We start from the raw sequence: 17,606 nt of genomic DNA on the forward strand, positions 1-17,606 counted from the left end.
TGGATTCAGAGGGCCATAGCAAATTTTCTGTAAGAACAATTTTTCGGATCGCTTCCAAAACGTCGTGATAAAAAATAAATGCAGTGATTTTGTTCAAGTCCAGTTTGGGTTCCCCCAGGGATCCATACTTGGCCCTTCAATATTAAATGTTTATATTAATGACTTAAGCAATCTTACCCTAAATTCCAAACTTTTTCAGTACGCAGACGTCATAGCACTAGTTATGTCCCGTCGATCCTTTGAACATGCCAGAGACTTGCTACAAGCAGATGTTGATAGTATAGTACAGTGTTTTGCTTCGAACAGAATATATTTGAAGAAAAACAAGTGTCCTGTCGAACTTTAGAAACCTGCACAAAAATGTAACCTTCAGTGAAACGGTTGTTCTGCATGAGGCCGGGTGTAGTGGATCCCCAATATGAACCTTTGCCATTCTCATCTGTAAATTAGCTTGGCCGTAGGTTAGATCAACAATTTTTATGGGCTACGCATATACAGCATGTTGTCAGTCGTCTTCGAACTGCATCAGTCCAGCTGCATACAATATAAGGCTCACCTGCCCCATCAGGCAGCGTAAAATAGTTTTTAGAGCTTTGGCTGAATCTGTATTGCGGTATGAAGTCACAATGTACTGCTCTTGCTCGAATTTCAAAGTTTTTCAGGTAAATAACCTGTTGTACCGAATTGCAAATAATATTATGCAAGGAGCTGTCCCAGAAAACTTGGATGAGAGTGCTAAACTATTAAATGCAGAAATCTGCCCTTTATCGGATCTTTTTTCTTTCGCAGCTATCACAAGAAACTTTTTTCGACTAAATACAAACTACCACGGGATAAACCTAGAGTGCTTCGTAGAAGCAAACTTTTTAAACTACCAAGGGTGTACACCAATTATGGATAAATTACTAATTATGAATAAAGGTGTCGTGCCTCTTATGTCCCCTATCACTTTAAAAATTGCCAACAGAAATTTTGCAGTTGACTTCTCTTGCTGAAGTTAAACGACAAGATACAAACTGGTTGTTTACACAGCATGCTATGTGAATGTGTTTTTGCCATGTGCTGTACTGTATGATGTGCATTTAATTGACTGTTTATTTAGGCGAGCAGCCCGCGCCCGTCGATTGCTGTGGCCCGCCCACAGGCGCTCCCGCGCTTCTGCGGACTCGAGAATGTACGCTGTATTAATGAATGGTAATAAAATTATGTATGTATGTATGTATGTATGTATGTATGTATGTATGTATGTATGTATGTATGTATGTATGTATGTATGTATGTATGTATGTATGTATGTATGTATGTATGTATGTATGTATGTATGTATGTATGTATGTATGTATGTATGTATGTATGTATGTATGTATGTATGTATGTATGTATGTGTTGGTGCAAAATAAGTGGCTTTGTTTAAAATTTGGGGGAACAGTAAATAAAATTGTATTGGCTCATTATATAAAAGACAACGTAATGACCTATTCTTCATTGAAATATTTTTTACAATTGCACCAATCAGGTGGCATAATTAAGTCAGTACAGGATGTACAAAACTTGACGACTGTTTTTTTTTTTTTCTGTTCGTGATAATTCGAGCTTATGGAACCGTATAGCTGCTAGATTGTACGAAATGACCAACTCATGCACCTCAAGGTTCGTCGCAAAGCAAGCGATTCATTTGTGGTGCATACGTGCTTGTCTTATTTACATGCCACGGGTTATTGCTGCTCTCTTTTAATATTTGTGATACTATCATACACAAAAACGTCTTTATGTCTCAGGTGCAGCCACTGGCGGAGCCTCGGGGCCTGTATTGCAACGACCATGGCATTATCTCTCTCGCGCACCACTCATCTTCACCTATGCGTTGGTGACCGTGCTCACAGCAGCCTCAGCGACCATAACTGCTTTTATGGCACCACGGTCGAGCTCCTGCTCCACGGCGAGCCCCCTGCTACAGAGCCCCGACCGTGGAATGTTGAATTTCCGTACTCGTGCTGCTGCTGGTCCTTCCATGCGCAAATGTGAGTCCTTTTCGCAGAAGCCTGAACCCTGTAGTTCCTTATTACAGTGTTCCATGCAGAATTAGGGACCAAACTTTCCAAGAAACGCGAGCGTTTACAGGGGCCCTATAAATGCAGCTAAGGGGTGTCTATTGGCACACTCCTTGTTTCGTGCCGGCTAGGAAAAGAGAGCACCTGACATTCACTTTCAAACGGCGTGTTCCCGACCTGTCATATCATGGCATGTCATGACAGCCCCGGGTCATTGTGCTCTTTTCGTCCCTTGTCTACGGTTGACAGAAAAACGCCGACGATTCTCTACTGCTTCCCCACACAGCGTTCACGACCAGCTTCACGTGCACCTGCACGTCGGAGAGGGTGCAAGGCAAGGTTGAGTTCGACATTCACAAGTACTTGTTCAAAAAAATGATGGAGGTTTAACACTGAAACGTGGTATTCGCGAGCAAAAGCACTTGCCACAGCTATTCAATGCTTTAAAATGACTGGCTTCTGAACCAGGGTTCGAACTTGACGAGATTCGAATCCTCTCCGGCGATTTTTTTTTGTATGTGTGCGCTTGAAGAGATTGCGCTTTAAAACAATCTAACGCGGGAAATATATGCGGCGTAAATACATACTGCCTTGCCCTTTCGCTACAGCTTTTAAATTGTGCTCCACTTCCTAAACATCTAACACGCCTTCCAGTCCTTCTCTCTGTTATCAGACAGGGTCTAGATTAATTCAAGCAGTAGGTACACGAAGTCGTATTCCCGCATCTCTTAATCTGCTTCGGGAAATATGAGTCTCAACGTGGCCGTTACATCTAAACTCGAGAAAAGTGCGTAACCGCTCGTCAGAAGTTAGACCAGCATCGCGGACCACCAGCCATGTCCTAAGTACGTTCGGAGCCTAGCTATATAACAGTACCTGTTATAATAGCTCACATCGCTCATATCTCTCAAATCGAACTCGGGGAGCTTGTAAGTTTACAATCTTGACGTCCCTCCTCCAGCTATTCACTTCATTTGGCGGTTTCTACATATCTTGTCACACGGTATGTGGATGCATTCGTTTATGAAAAAAAATGTTGAAAGGAACGACTTCGAGGGATGCGTTTAAAAAAAGCTTCACATAAATCGCACGCTTTCTTGCCCTAGTGTCATGGTAATCGTAAGAACATTAGCTCGAACAGAGACACTTGGACCGTTCTCCTGGTGCTTGAATTTGCACATTGCTCGGATTGTTCTATGAGAGTCAGGACAGCTCCCACCGCATCCCTGGCACTATACCTTTCTGGGTGTTGTAGCACATGTAACTTCGGAGTGTTTGCGTACTGAGATGATGCTCGTGAGCCATGAGGAGCACTGACAATTTGGCACTTTCACCTCTGACTCACAGCCACAATCGATCAAACGACGGGAATCGTAAAAAGTCCGTATATTTTTTTCTAAGCGAGGGGGGGGGGGGGCTGTTAGAACTGATGCTTGGGCGAGTTGGTATGACATTTTCTGAAGAACAGCGCGACTTCGACAAGGATGGAAGGAAGACAACGCGGACAGGCGCTGACTTGCAACTGAAGTTTATTGCTCGGAACGTGGTAATATATATATCAGGCTCCAAACAACAAGAGAAAACAGAGAAGCGGTACACATTTGATTAAACACTTGAAAACTCGTGCGATGCCACCACGTCACTTCCCTGTAGCTAGATAACTAAGCTCCTTTGCTGACAACGCCAAGGACGGGCTGCTGACACAGGCGTCATTTGACCATGCGATTTGTGCGGCCTCAATAATTTCACGGGTTATCTTGTCCCGATGCCTATTTAACACTTTTGTTTTGTGGAAATAAGGTTGGCAGTCGTTACTTTCGCAATCTCTGCAATGAATGCCGAGATGCCCTTTAACGGAGTTGAAAACATTATTATTGTGTTCTCTTAGGCGCTCATTAAGGCATCTGCCCGTCTGGCCGACGTACAGCTTGCCGCAAGATAGTGGGATGGAGTAGATAACACCATCTTTGCATGCAACAAATTGATTCTCATGTTTTATAGTGCACTTTTCTCGTAAAGATAGTGCACTTTTCTGTAGAGGCGGTGCCTTTTCAAACATCTGCACGCGGAAATTGAAGTCACTGACGTTTAGCACACACTCCAGTCCTGAATAATTTTCCCTGTGCGCAAGACTTAGTTTTGGGGTGCATCAGTAACATATTTGCTTACAGCGCATGTCTTATTGACTGCCTCTCAAGCAATTGTTTGATTTGAGCAGATTAGTGAATCAGCAGCATTGAAGACTGAGCAGAGAAAGCGGACCACATGATGAAGACAAGGCATGGTTATGCTTTCATAAAAGAAACTGGTGCCAGTAAGGGAAAAAATGTTACGTACGAAACCTTTGTGACAATAAAGGTTATTGTCTCCCGTACAATATTTTCATCGAACAAAAATTTATGAACGAAGCTTATGACGTAGTGACCCTTTATCGAGAAGTTACCATTCGGGACTTAGTGCAGGAAGCAGGTGTTTCGAATTGCCGTAATACGTACACCAAATTTGTACTTCAATAAAAGCAATTAAGAATTATCAAAGACCAAGTAATAAATAAATCTCGAAAGAGGCCAAGGATGGGGCATGAGGGATTAACACCGTAATACACAACTCGGAGTGTTAATGCTGCGTGCCATCCTCTATTTGAGGTCTTTGCCATTTTTTATTTACAAGACATATACTAAATCGATCTGTAAACATCACCTACTTCCCACAGCCGTTGTTACGAACAGCCCGGGCGAAAGTAACGCCACCATGCTAAGAAATAAGCAGGTGGTATTGCTTAGAATGGGTCCATTGTGTGTTGCAATATGCATTCGGTGAGATGCTGTCACGTCGTGGTGACAGGGTCGATGACACGAGTGATGGGTCGGTGGTTGCACTGAAGAAGCTCGTTATTGGGCTGGCTTGCGCCCGCAAAAGAACTAAGTGATTCGGCCGCAGCGATGGCAACGATCGTGCATTTCGATCCTAGAACTAAGAATGCCCGGTGCACTCGTTACCGCTCAATTTAAAGGCTGCTCAGTACCATCTAGATAACGTCGCAAACTGCTACAAGCACAACCTGGAACATTGTAAAACACGCGAGTAATCAGAATCTTCGAGGCAGATCTCCGCGCATCTTGCGCGACAAAGAAACTGATAAAGCTGCGTCTCGCGACATCGAGCATTACCAAAGAAAGAGTTCAGAACTGATACGCGAGCCAGAATCAGATTGACAAGGCCTGCGGCTGCTAAAAAACAACGAATACAGTCTTGAAGGTTCCGTGGCATTACTCCCCCCTTAAAAAACATCACCTCGATGTTCCGAAATAAACACAGTAACTTAAATAGAAACATTGGAAAGTTTAAACGCCACGGATTCTTAAACGCAAGTAATAAGGCTTCAGACGAACAACAGGTACGATTGTTGGGCGCGCGCGTCGCCGTTGTGATGCTGTCGTAGCGTCGGGAATGACTTCATAGTCGAGTTGACCGACGCGGCGAAGGATTTTGTATAGCCCAAAGTATAGACGCAGCAGCTTTTCACTTAGTCGACGGCGGCGAATTGGAGTCCTAACCCACACTTGGTCTCCTAGATTGTACTCTGCGTGGCGGCGTCGTAAGTTGTATCGTCGAGTATCGGTGCGCTGTTGGTCTTTAATACGCAGCCGTTCGAGTCGTCGTGCCTCCTCTGCACGCTGCAGGTAGGTCGCGACGTGAAAGTTGTCCTTGTTGGTTACGTCCGGCAGCATTGCGTCGAGCTTCGTCGTGGGCGCCCTGGCGTACAGAAGCTTGAATGGGGTCGTTCTGGTCGTCTCCTGCACTGCCGTGTTATACGCGAAAATCACATACGGCAAGATGGCGTCCGAGGTCTTGTGTTCAGCGTCGACGTACTGTACATGTCCGCGATCGTTTTGTTGAGCCGCTCCATGAGGCCATTGGTCCCGGGGTGGTTGGCAGTTGTTCGTCGATGGCTTGTATGACTGTATTCCAGGATGGCTTGCGTCAACTCTGCCCTAAACGCCGTTCCCCTGTCCGTGATGAGCACTTCTGGGCCGCCGTGTCGCAATAGAATTTGTTCGACATAACATTTGGTGAATTCTGGCGGGGTACCATTGGGTACTGGTTTTGCTTGGTGATCCACTTATTACCCATAGACGAAGATAGAAAAGGGCCTAGGAGATCCACCCCAATTTGTTGAAAGGGCAGGTGTGGGGATGGAATCTGGTTTAGCAGTCCTCCTGGTCTCATCGGCGGCGTCTTGCGTCATTGGCACTCACGACATGTCTCGACGTAGTGGGGAAATTCGGCACGAAAAATCGTGAAGATTTTGGCTCCATTTGGCAAGGCGACCGGAGGGGTCTATCAAATTTGCCAGCCAGCTGAATGCGTTGTAGTCGCTTTCCGCCTTGAATGGTCGATCTATAGGTATGGAAGGAACTTAGAAGTTGCCCAGATGATCGCGAGGCACTCCTTCTCGGCCGTCGAGTAATTGACTTCGGCTTTTGGGAGGGACCTGCTAGAGTAGGCGATTACTTTCTTCAGTCCGACACTCTTATGAACGAGAACGCCTCCTATGCCCTACTGCTCGCGTCGGTATGAATTTCAGTATCGGCGTTTCCATCAAAGTGCTCAAGTACAGGAAGGCACTGGAAGCGGCGCTTAAGCTCGTCGAAGGCTTTTCCTTACTGCGCTTTACATTTAAAAGATACATGAGCCTTTGTAAGCTGCGTCAACGGTTCGGCGATGCGCAAAAGGTTTTTGACAAATCGTCCAAAGGAAACTGCGCACAGCTTTCTTCCCGGCAGGCGGTGGAAATTGTGCGACTGCAGCTGTTTTATCAGGGTCTGGGCGAACACCATCCTTGCTAACGCTGTGACCTAGGAACCGCAGTTCCTCGTAGGCGAAGTGGCACTTCTCTCTAGTTTTAATGTTAGTCTCGATGACTTGATGGGATCCAGAACTGTCTGCAGCCGTTTTAGGTAGTCTTCAAAGTCTGACGCGAAGTCAACGACCTTGTCCAAGTATACCAAACAAATCTTCCACTACACGCCAGCTAGGACGGTGCCCATTACTCGTTAAAACGAGGCTGGTGCGGAGCAGAGGTAAATGGCATCACCTTGAATTTGAATAAGCCGTCCGGTGTGATGAATGCGGCTTCTCGCGATCTCTATCCGTTTCCGTCCGTCATGATGCGATGCTTTGCCAGCGGAGTTCACCGCACTTTCGACGCTGGAGAAAAAAACTCACTCTAGTTTTTAAGAAGAGTGCGAATCCGGTCTTGTCTGTCTCGGGGGAGCGCTGGGTTTATCTCGAAATTGGGCTGCTTGGCTCGGTTGGGTGCATCGTCTTCAAGTTGGCTGGGAAGGGCGAAGACTTCTCGAATGTCCGCTAGCTCTACAAGGAAAGCGATCGTCATACCCTTGTTCAGGTGCCGGTATTCTTCGGTGAAGTTCGTGACGAGCACATGAGCTTATCCATGACGGAAACTGATGATGCCTCTTGCGTTGCCAAGTCCTCTATCCAGTAATAACTGAGTGCTTCCTTCGACAACCCCTTCCGTGATTTCGACTTCTTTTGTAACCACAGGGACGATAACGCTTTATCGGAGCTCTACGGTCAATTCTCCGTTGAGAACGTTGAGAACGACGTAATCCGTTGAAGTTCAACCAGTAGGCATAGCTTTGTCGTTCAAGAGCTTGGTGAGTTTGGATCGGAGGTCGATGATCGCTCGATATTCGTTCAGAAAATCCATTCCCAGAATAACGTCTCGGGAACAGTGCTGTAGGACGACGAAGCTGGTAGGGTAGGTGCGTCCATTTACTACGACCATAGCGGTGCACCGCCCCGACGGCTTAATAAGGTTACCAACAGCGGTGCGGATTAGCGGGCCGTCCCAAGTGGTAGTCATTTTCTTGAGCTGGGCGGCGAAAGCTCCACTGATGACAGAGTAGTCGACACCAGTGTCCACTAGTGCGGTAACCGTGTGTCCATCACCATCAACCTCGAGGGTGCTTGTTCGCGTCCTAATATTCACACGTTGGCTTCGGTGTTCGATCTCTTCTTCGTCTCGTGCTAAGGTCGAGGCCGGGGCATACCATCGTCACGTCGCTGGACGGCGATGTCAACTTGAAGTCTGGTCGTGATCTCGTCGACATTGTCTTGTGGAGCGGCGATTTACCAGCTGCGTCGTCGTCACTTATTGTTGGCGATGGAGGATCTTCGTGTTTTCGCAGTGCAGCAACCTCACCTCAAAAGGTTGCTCTATTTAGTTTCCTCTGCGCGGCCTTGGGGACCTTCCGCGCACACTGTCATCGTAGTTACGGCCTGGCGACGCAAAGCGGGCCCTGTACGGCGATGTGGGCCTGAACCGATGGCTTGGTGGCGGAATCTGGCCGCTACGCACATAGTTGTTAATTTCTTGTTGTCGTTCACCTGGTCATGGTCGAGGAGCGTCGACTGCAAATCCGCGGAGACCGATTTGTCTATACGGGTAGAGGGGCAGAGTATGACCGGCCTCACCGCAGTGGAAGCATAATGGTCGGTTGTTCGCGGTCCTCCAGGCATCGCACTTCCTTGGGCTTGGAGGTCGTTGCGCGGCTTGGCGGGCGGGGGCAATGGCGTGGCTATCAGGAGCAGTATGGTACCCGTGAGGGTTTGGAAAGTCATCACGTCGGAGCGCAGGGCGACGTAATGCAGCAGCGTAGTTCATCGCTGTTGATTCTTGTACTGAAACTGTCACAACCGTCGCTTGAAGAACGCCCAGCGCCTGCTGGACTTCTTCGCGGATGACGTCCGCGAGTGTCGCCACCTGAGGTTGTCGCGGTGTTGGTAGCAATCGGCAGAGCTCTTCTCACACAATCTCCACGATCAGGTCCCGAAGATTCTCTCCGCTTGCATATGCGCTGAGTTATTGGCTTGAGTAGTCCGGTTGAAGCGGTCGCTCGTAGGGCAGCATCCGGGTGCCCATCATCCTCGCGATAGTCGATGCTTCACTTTCAAATTTCACCACGGGTTTTGGCGGATTTCTGACCAGCCTTGCAAAAAGAGACTTTTCAACGCCTCGCATTGAAAATTTCACTTTCTCACCTTCGGTCTGTTAGGGCCGGCGCGGCGAGAGACGCGCTTCCTCTCTTCTACGAAGAGCAGGACAGGCTCGCTTGGAAGTTGAAGTCTTGACTGGTGGAAGGCTTGAGTTCTTTCTTTTCGGACAGAACTTACAAAGGCCAAAAACGGACATCACCAAAGTTCATGCATTCTGGGGTCGAACGGGGTCAGGGTGCAGAGCATGTTCGTGTTGGACCCTTTGGAGTCGGCGGCTGGCTCGGTGAGCTGTAGGCTGGTGCCTAAAAGCAACAGGAACAAGGCTGAGGTCTTCGCTTGAAGTATCAGGGCAGCACTTCCACCAATCTCACGTGGTGGTGACGAAGCCGATGACACAAATGAAGAGTCCGTGATTGCACTGAAAAAAACTTTTTGTTCGGCTGACTTCCGCCCTCAAAAGAACTAAGCAATTCGGCGGGTGCGATGGCAACAATCGTGCCCGTCGATCGGCGAACTAAGAATATTCGTCGTGCTCGTCAACGCTCAATCTAAAGGCTGCTCAGAACCGTCTATAGTCGGGTACAACAATAGAAAGCAGCGGCATTTGCCCCTCAAAGGCGAATGCTGGCGGATGCACACAAGATTCCGCCAATAGGCGCGCATTTCAGGTAACTCCATGAGCCGGACTGCCGGTGACCCCGCAGACGGAGAACTTGCCTAACATGGCCGCCCTCGCTTCGAACTGGGCCGAGTCGCGTTATATGTATGCGTCTCCCTTCGTCAGAGTGAATTTGAATTTTTTGTGGGCGTCTGTCTTGCGGGAAATAATATTGCGAGCTTACGATGCACAAGTTGTGCCGCGTGCGTTTGTTCTGAGCCGTGAGCCGACGAAAAAAGATTACAGCGAACATTGGTGACGCTGCGCTGCACTTCGTCTGGAAATAGGATCCCGCGGCGACACACCGCTGCAAACATCGTGCGTGTTTGTTCTATGGTGTTTTGTTTTGCTCCTAAGTGAAGTTACGAGGAGGAGAGTTTGCCAAAGTCTGGTACATACTGTGAACGGCGGGTGTGTTTGTGTACTGTGGCCCTGCGTTTCTCGTCGGACGTGGCGAAGTGATGGAGCAAAACGACTTATCAGGATGAGAAAAGCTTGCGCGCGTGAAACCAACCTCCGAGTTCCTCAATCGAAAAGATTTGCGAAAGCAACCTCCAATGCAAAGATTCGTTGCTGCTAGCTCAGCGCGCAAAAGATCGATCTTTGAGTGTCTAGCAGGGCATCGTTCCAGTGTTGTGTAGCACTGTCGATTGATGCTACCAATGCTACCAATCAGTGACTACCACGCGCTGCTTGAGCGAATGTCATTGGATTATTAACGATAAGGCGCGTGGGAGCAGTCTTTGCTTCCTTGATGTCAGCCTCAGTACTAATATAAAATTTACTCATACACTGGTGCCCTTACAAGGGAGCTCGGCATGAATTTGCGTCGCGGTGTGTCTTAGAATTATTCGCTCACTGCACGCGCCAGCTGTAAAATACCTGCTGTGACACAATCGCGCATAAGTTGTGCTGCAAGTGCTCGACTTGCTTTCCAACAACACAGCTTTGCGCTGCTTTTCGAATGTCATACGTTGCTAATAAATGATTGCTGTTATTTGATTCTTGTACTTTTAAAAAACGCAACACAAAGTAGGCACAGCTACTTGTGAACTCACTCCTAATACCTCTACTAGCGTCTGCGTTATATGTGTGTGCGTTTTCTTGCGTTTTTGTGTATGTTTGTTATTTTTCCCTTTTTTTGCAATTCAGATCTTAGTTGATATGAGGCTAAAAACTGCGCTAACAGAGACTAAGCAGAGGAGGACATGACGCATCATCGTGTCCTTCTCTCTGCTTCGTCTCTGTTAGCGTTGTTTTTAGCCTGAGATCATGCACAAAGCAGCCCAAATTTCCACTCTTTTTTAGGTTTTAGCTTTTGCTTTCGCATTTGTGCACATGTGTGTGCTTATGTGAGTGCTTCCGTGCATGTATGTGTTTATTCTTGTTTCTGTCCTTTTGGCGTTTGTACTTGTAAGCATGCTGCAGCCACGTCTTCCTTTATTATTTCATTAACTCGTCCCATTTAAAGAACCAGTAGGGTTGGCCTCATTGATGTCATTAAATCCTTTCTCATCTACCTTGCCTCCTCAGTCTGGCATCTTGCTGTGTTTTCTCCTACTATTCTAACCTTGCTTTGTGCTGTCTGTGGAACGTGATTAGCCAACTTGCACTAAAGAAAGTTCTATCAGCTGTGACAACAGAACAGTGACAAATACAAAATTTTAAAAGCATCACATGGCTTTCACAGTAACTTCGTCTCTTACCCCTGTTAATGTGTGTATGTATTAGTGCATACGGCAGCTTGCCAGAAGTGCACATGAAAGGGTGCCATATTGTGAAACAGCACCTTGCTATGTTGTTGCATTCAGTCTTAATAAACATATGGTTTCGCTTTCCGTCCCATGGGGTGGTACAGATATACAACATTGTGCAGTGGGGTATCGTTTCCTGTCTTTGCGCTTTCATCATAACAAACGCAGTTTTCTAGTGAATGGAGTCCAGCACAGCAGTGCTGTGACAGCTTTTGCAGCCTTCACCGTTTATTTCTTCACCAATATCACTGCTGAATGTGGCCGTCGTTCTGCCTATGTCTTGTAATGAACAAAGTGACTCATTAAAACGAGTTCAACTTTGCAGAGCATTTTTCCGGAACCTACAAAAAATGCTTGCAGTTATTCACGTTATTAATTGTGCTTGCAATCGCGTTACTTGCCTGAGTCACATAAATAAATCAAAATTTCGCTATGACAAGACTGCAATTTTCAGTGCAGACTGCCATAAAGCGTGCTTGTCTACTCTTATTTCACCATGGAGCCCATCAAACTCAACGGTGGCTGCCTGAATGACAATTTGCGCCTCAATAAGCTAATAATGTTTTATATTTGTTCTCTTATTCTCATTACTTGTGCGAGCCAGATAACCATAATAAGCAATGCAACCACATGAATGTGTTTTGGCGTGCAAGCTGCTAACAGTGGCAGTAGTTTCGTGTCGACTACTGCTATTGCACCAGCACTGGCTATGATGTGACTGTGATTTCCAGTGCAGACTGCTAACAGAGCGATAAAGCGTGCCTTGACTACTTTTATTTCACCATGGATTCCGTCAAACTAGACGGTGGTGGCATGAATAAGAATTTTGGGCCTCACTAAGCTAATGATGTTGATTATTTGTTCTCTTATTGTCGTTACTTGTGCGACCTCGATAACCATAATAAGCAATGCAACCACATGAATGTGCTTTGGCGTGCAAGCTTCCAACACTGGCTGTCAGTTTCGTGTCGACTACTGCTAATGCACCAGCACTGGCTATGACATGACTGTGGTGCAGACTGCTAACAAAGCCATAACGCGTGCCTTGACTGCTGTTATTTCACCATTGGGCACATCAAACTCGATTGCGCCTCCCTGAATGAGCATTTTAAGCCTACCACAGATAATGAGAGTTAACAATTGTATTTCAATTCAGATATACCAGCATTTAAACGTATTTCAATGCCACTTCTTTGAATCGAGCACAGTGCGTGCAGGACGTTGTTTATACGAATTGAGCTTCTATGTTAAGGAATGCACCATATATGGAACTGCTTATTTATGTGAGAGGTCACGGAATGAATGGTGGGCTGTTGCGAACCCACTGGTAAAATTTTGGTAGCCCTAATGAGGGCTATTCTTCGTTAATGAGAAGCCGTTATGCTTGTCGAGTGGCTGAAAGCTAGAGCACTCTCTGTCGGAGGTGCTTTCCTCAGTGTCATCCTCGCCCAGCTGGATGATGGTGGGTTGAACGTGCTCACTCCCAGACGTGTCGAGTGTTACCTTTGCCCCCAAGCCCGTCACGTGGTGAATGCTGTTCCTCCAGTCTTCCGCAATTACGTGCTTGATTTTCTCCCTAAGATGGCTTCGACCGCAGACAGCTTGAAGTCTCTGTTGTCCGCAGCGATGCCATTCTTGACCTTGGCCCAGACAAGCTCAATTGGATTAAATTCGCAGTGGTACGGCGGGAGCCTCAGTACAATCCAACCGGCCCTTACAGCTGTGTTGTCTGCGATGCAGCTCAGAAAGTGTGACTACACAGATGCTACAAGGTAAAGCATCTGCTTCTTTACCATTCTTTCACCGTATGGGATGTTCTTGATAGTGAGAAACTCCTGTATCATTTCCTTCCTCCAGGCCGTCGTCGGCAATTTCTATTCTCGCCGGCTATGGTAAGGTGCATTGTCTAAATCTATGACGCCACCAGGTGGCAACGTCTGCAGAACGTCATCAAACCAGCCCTCAAAGCGATTGCCGTCTATTTCCTCGTGGTAGTCGCCTGTCTTTTGGCCTCGGAATACACCCAAGCATGCAGCCGTCGACGAAGTCATCCTCGCTGCCGATGTGCGGGAAGATCAGGCGCTGACCTTTCCGGGAAGGTTGTTTTAGACCCGTCGTCAGCCCATTTGCTCGAGCGAACAAGCGTTCGCGCTTCGGCACTACTGTGTCAGTCAACACGATCGACCGAGTGCGTCCCGCAGTCACCCATGTCTCGTCCAGGTAGAAGATCTCTCGGCCTTTCGCCCGGTAGCGCTCCACGTCACGGAGGTACCGATTCCGCAAATCGGTGATGTCATCCCTGTCGATGAGCAGCGAGTTGCGGCTTGTCTTTTCGTGCTTCAAGCCGATCTCGGCAAGCAGGCGACGCACACTACACCGCCTTTGTGATGAAAGTTCCATACGCTTCAAAAACTCGGTAGTTATCGTCTCGACCGTCGGTATCTCGTTGCGGCGAAAGAAATCGTGCACACATGACCTCAACGCACACAACTAGAAGCTGTCCTCCCCCGCCCCCCCCCCCCCCCTCCAAACTTCGCGCCGCGTCTTTTCTTCTCGGCATTACGTGGGCGCTTTCTCGATGGCGTCGTCAATTTGCCACCCAAAACAGCGCCGCTTTAACTTGCTCCTTCACCCTGAACACAGTCATTTCGCAGACACCGAGCATGTCGGCGACAAACATGCTCGTGTCCTCTACGCGGCGTTCAGGCCACCGTGGTTCAGGCTCCCTGTTACGCAAAAACGTGTAGCAGTTGAAGATCATGTTGCGTGAGTCGTTGTTCAGGATGTGGACGCTCTTGTTCTTGCCGAGGCTCTTTGGTGGTGTGGTCATCGATGCGACACGAGCCTCGTTCGACAACAAAGGATCGCGTTCCGATGTCACCTCGCTGGGCTCCATAGAGGAAAAGAATGCCGTGCACGAACGTGCGCGAACTCACGTAATTGCAGGTTCAAGACCAAAAAAAAAAAATGTACCAATAATATATGCCTAACACATTAAAAATAACCTTGTGAAAACACACAAAATTATATATGAATCTTATGCTGTTGAGCCAGAATGCTTTATAACTACACACCCGGCGCCGTCAATCTTGCTTCGTAGCAGACGACGCACAGCGTTGTAGAAGGCACGGAGTTATTTTTCTCTCGCGATCCGGCATGTGCTGTTGCATTTCCATCATGATAGTTTTACCAAACCTTTCATCAAAACTTACGAATCTTGAGAAATGCGCGTTTTAAAAGCAGTCACAATTTTTGAGCGGGACTATTTCTTTAGTGGCGGATGCAATTGGCTGCTGCGCTTCGGTCATCTGGGCGGGGCCCCTCCTGTCTTCTAAAGTTGCACCCGACTATATATAATGCCGCAATCAGCTACTTGCACAACCTAAAACCTTGTAGAAACATACGCGAGTGATCGGAATCGTCGAGAGAGATCTCGGCGCATCTTGCGCGGCAAAGAAGCTGATAAAGGTGCGTCTCGCGACATCGAAGAAAGAATACATAACTGATACGCGAGCCAGAATCAGATTGATAAGGCCTCATGCAGCCGGCTGTTAAAAAAAAAAACAAATACAGTCTTGAAGGTCTCGCGGCAATATTTAGAATAGCCAATTAGGAAAGCGCTTCCAGTGTCACAGTAGGGTTGAAACTACAGTCAAGGAGCAGCCAGCATTTTTAGGTTGCCACGCTTCGGTCTGGAGCATTTATAATTCACTCGCTCGCTTTGGGTGGTACGGGAAGCGTTACGAGGTCGCCTTCATTGTATGTTTTTTTTTAATGTGTGAACATCGTTAAACTGTTGATACTGCTACCCAAGTTGACAATTGCCTTCTGTTTTTTCTTCTTTTTTGCCTTCGCAGGTTGCCCGCGCAGCCAGGCCACGAAACCTAGCCGTCGCCTCCCTTACAGTATCGGTGCTTTCTGAGCAGCTGCAGAGAAAGCTGACGGCGACTTAGATTTTAATTTTTATTCTTTTTTCAATAGTTCTGGATTGGGTAGAGTTTTCAGTAGTGCTTCAAGGTAATAAATGTCACAAACGCAGCTACCGTCTTTTCGTTACTTCAACAGACATGTAGAAATATTTAATTTTTATCCTTGATTATGAGAAGGAGGATTGTTCAATCATTAGTAAATAAGGAAGTAAAAGTTACCCATAAAAATGATTTGTTTAAAAGTACCGACAATAAAGCTAGGTGCATGCAGGGGAAGTGTCAACTTGAGGTACCCTACGGGATCCCAGAGAATGCTGCGAAAGTCAGCACTTTTTCCCTGACGTCCCTCGTGTATCGACACTCTCACGTGTCCGCGCAGCTGCTAGAGCTCATTTCTGTGGTACTTTAGCACTCCATGGGTTGGGGCGTTTCGAGGCCAGTGAATGTGCCGGCCAAAGCGCTGACATCGGTGAGCAAGCAAGTCATATGGAGCTGGCACCGGCCGCGATAGATCAGTGGTTTTGGCCTCGGTAGTAGAGTAGCAGGCCTTTGTTTTGAATTCCGGCATTGACGGCCTCATTTCGACACGGGGCGTAAGCGCGTCTCCCATGCACTGGGCCCAGTAACGGCTCTTGAAAATCCCAGGCAGCAGAAATTCTCAGCCTGAACTAAAGCGGCCCCTTAAAGCCCACCTTCAGCTTCACGAAACTGAGACGCGTGTACTTGCGAACTGGCCGCAGCTGTCGGCTTCGTCACACCGCGCCGGCGCTGTCGTCCGGGACATGACGAGGCAGCAGTACATGGTGCTGCACGTACCGTGTTGCGCGGTTTTCGAAGGCTGTGTAAATACGCCAGCGGACGCAACTCTACACACTGCCTATGTTATTTGGTGCTCTTCAAAACGTGCGTAAAGTTTACGTTGTAGATATGGGCTAGCTCACGCGCTTTCATCGGGAGCCAACGCACCCCGTCCGTTCACAGACGCCGCCAGGCCCGTGGTCAGTGGCTCTATAAAAATGCCCACCCATTTTCGCCCGATCTCATGCTGTCATGGACAAAATGTGTCCCACTTGCGCGGCGCCTCTCATTGGCCGAGGCATGATGACGTCATAGAGGTCTCGACCAAACAGAGCACCACTACAGTATGCGCGATTGCGTGCCTTTATATAGCCATATGGCGATCAAATATTAATTACTAATTAATGAGTAAATACCTTTTCACTTGTTATTGACTAGTTCCGAAATTTATTTAACTAATCAATGAAATATTGACGTAAATGATTACGATCCTAATGTCTAATAACTTTCTAACCCCTTATTGCTTAATTAATCACTATTTTAGTCGCTAAAGTCCCTCCTAATTTTTTCACTCCTACCTCCATCCTTTTCTTTATGGCACGGTTAAGGTGTCCGCGGAGAATTGTGACAGATACTGCGACTTTCTTTCCTGTAAACCAATTTGAAGCGCCGCTGATGCCTGCTGTGCTGCGTCTGTTTCTGTATCCTGTGTGGTGCGGCGTTCAAGGAAGCGCCAAATGAAAGGAGCCGCACGGACACCTGAATCGGTATGACGTGATACCTTGAGCTACCAGCCAATATAGAAAGCACCGTTTTAACGAAGCCGTATGAACGTGCCTGCGTGACCTAGGGATAACGTGAACGCAAGGGTCTTGGCAGGCTGATTCTTATATCACCCTTCTATATGAAAAGAGAGGCCGAGATTGCAGTTCCAGTCAAACGTAATGTTAGGAAGCCCGCCGTTATGGGCTAATTCGGCTATGCCATGTAACGAAAACGTTACAGACGGACAGACGGACACGGTCGTGGTCACGAACATGAGCCATTAAAGGCAATCGCCAAAATAAGTGCCGTAATGAAGGGCTAAGCAGTAATTTCGACCACCTGGCCATCCTTAACGAGCACTGACACTGCACGGCACACGGGCGCCTCTCTGTGTCGCCTTCACCGAAACGCAACCGGCGGCAGTCGGGATCGAACCCGGGTACATCGGCCCAGTAGTCGAGCATCTTAGCCACTGCACAACCCCAGGGGGGGGGGACACAATTGTAAAGAAGAAGATGATCTGGCGCCGGCACGAGACGCGAGCACCAGTTGTTGGAGCCAGCCTGCAAGCCTCTGTCTATGTGAGCCGAACGTATTTTGTTTCTGTGCTACACTGAATTACGCCACG

The 17,606-nt window shown here is 47.6% G+C and overlaps 1 pseudogene; it reads right to left on the bottom strand.

Moving 5' to 3' along the window:
• Window positions 1–12,676: 12,676 nt before the first annotated feature.
• On the bottom strand, window positions 12,677–14,416 carry LOC146172442 (uncharacterized; annotated as a pseudogene).
• Window positions 14,417–17,606: the final 3,190 nt, after the last annotated feature.

The sequence above is a fragment of the Amblyomma maculatum genome, unplaced genomic scaffold (assembly GCF_055883805.1).
Source record: "Amblyomma maculatum isolate TAMU_Amacu unplaced genomic scaffold, ASM5588380v1 scaffold_13, whole genome shotgun sequence".
In the NCBI taxonomy this organism is placed as follows: Eukaryota; Metazoa; Arthropoda; class Arachnida; order Ixodida; family Ixodidae; genus Amblyomma; species Amblyomma maculatum.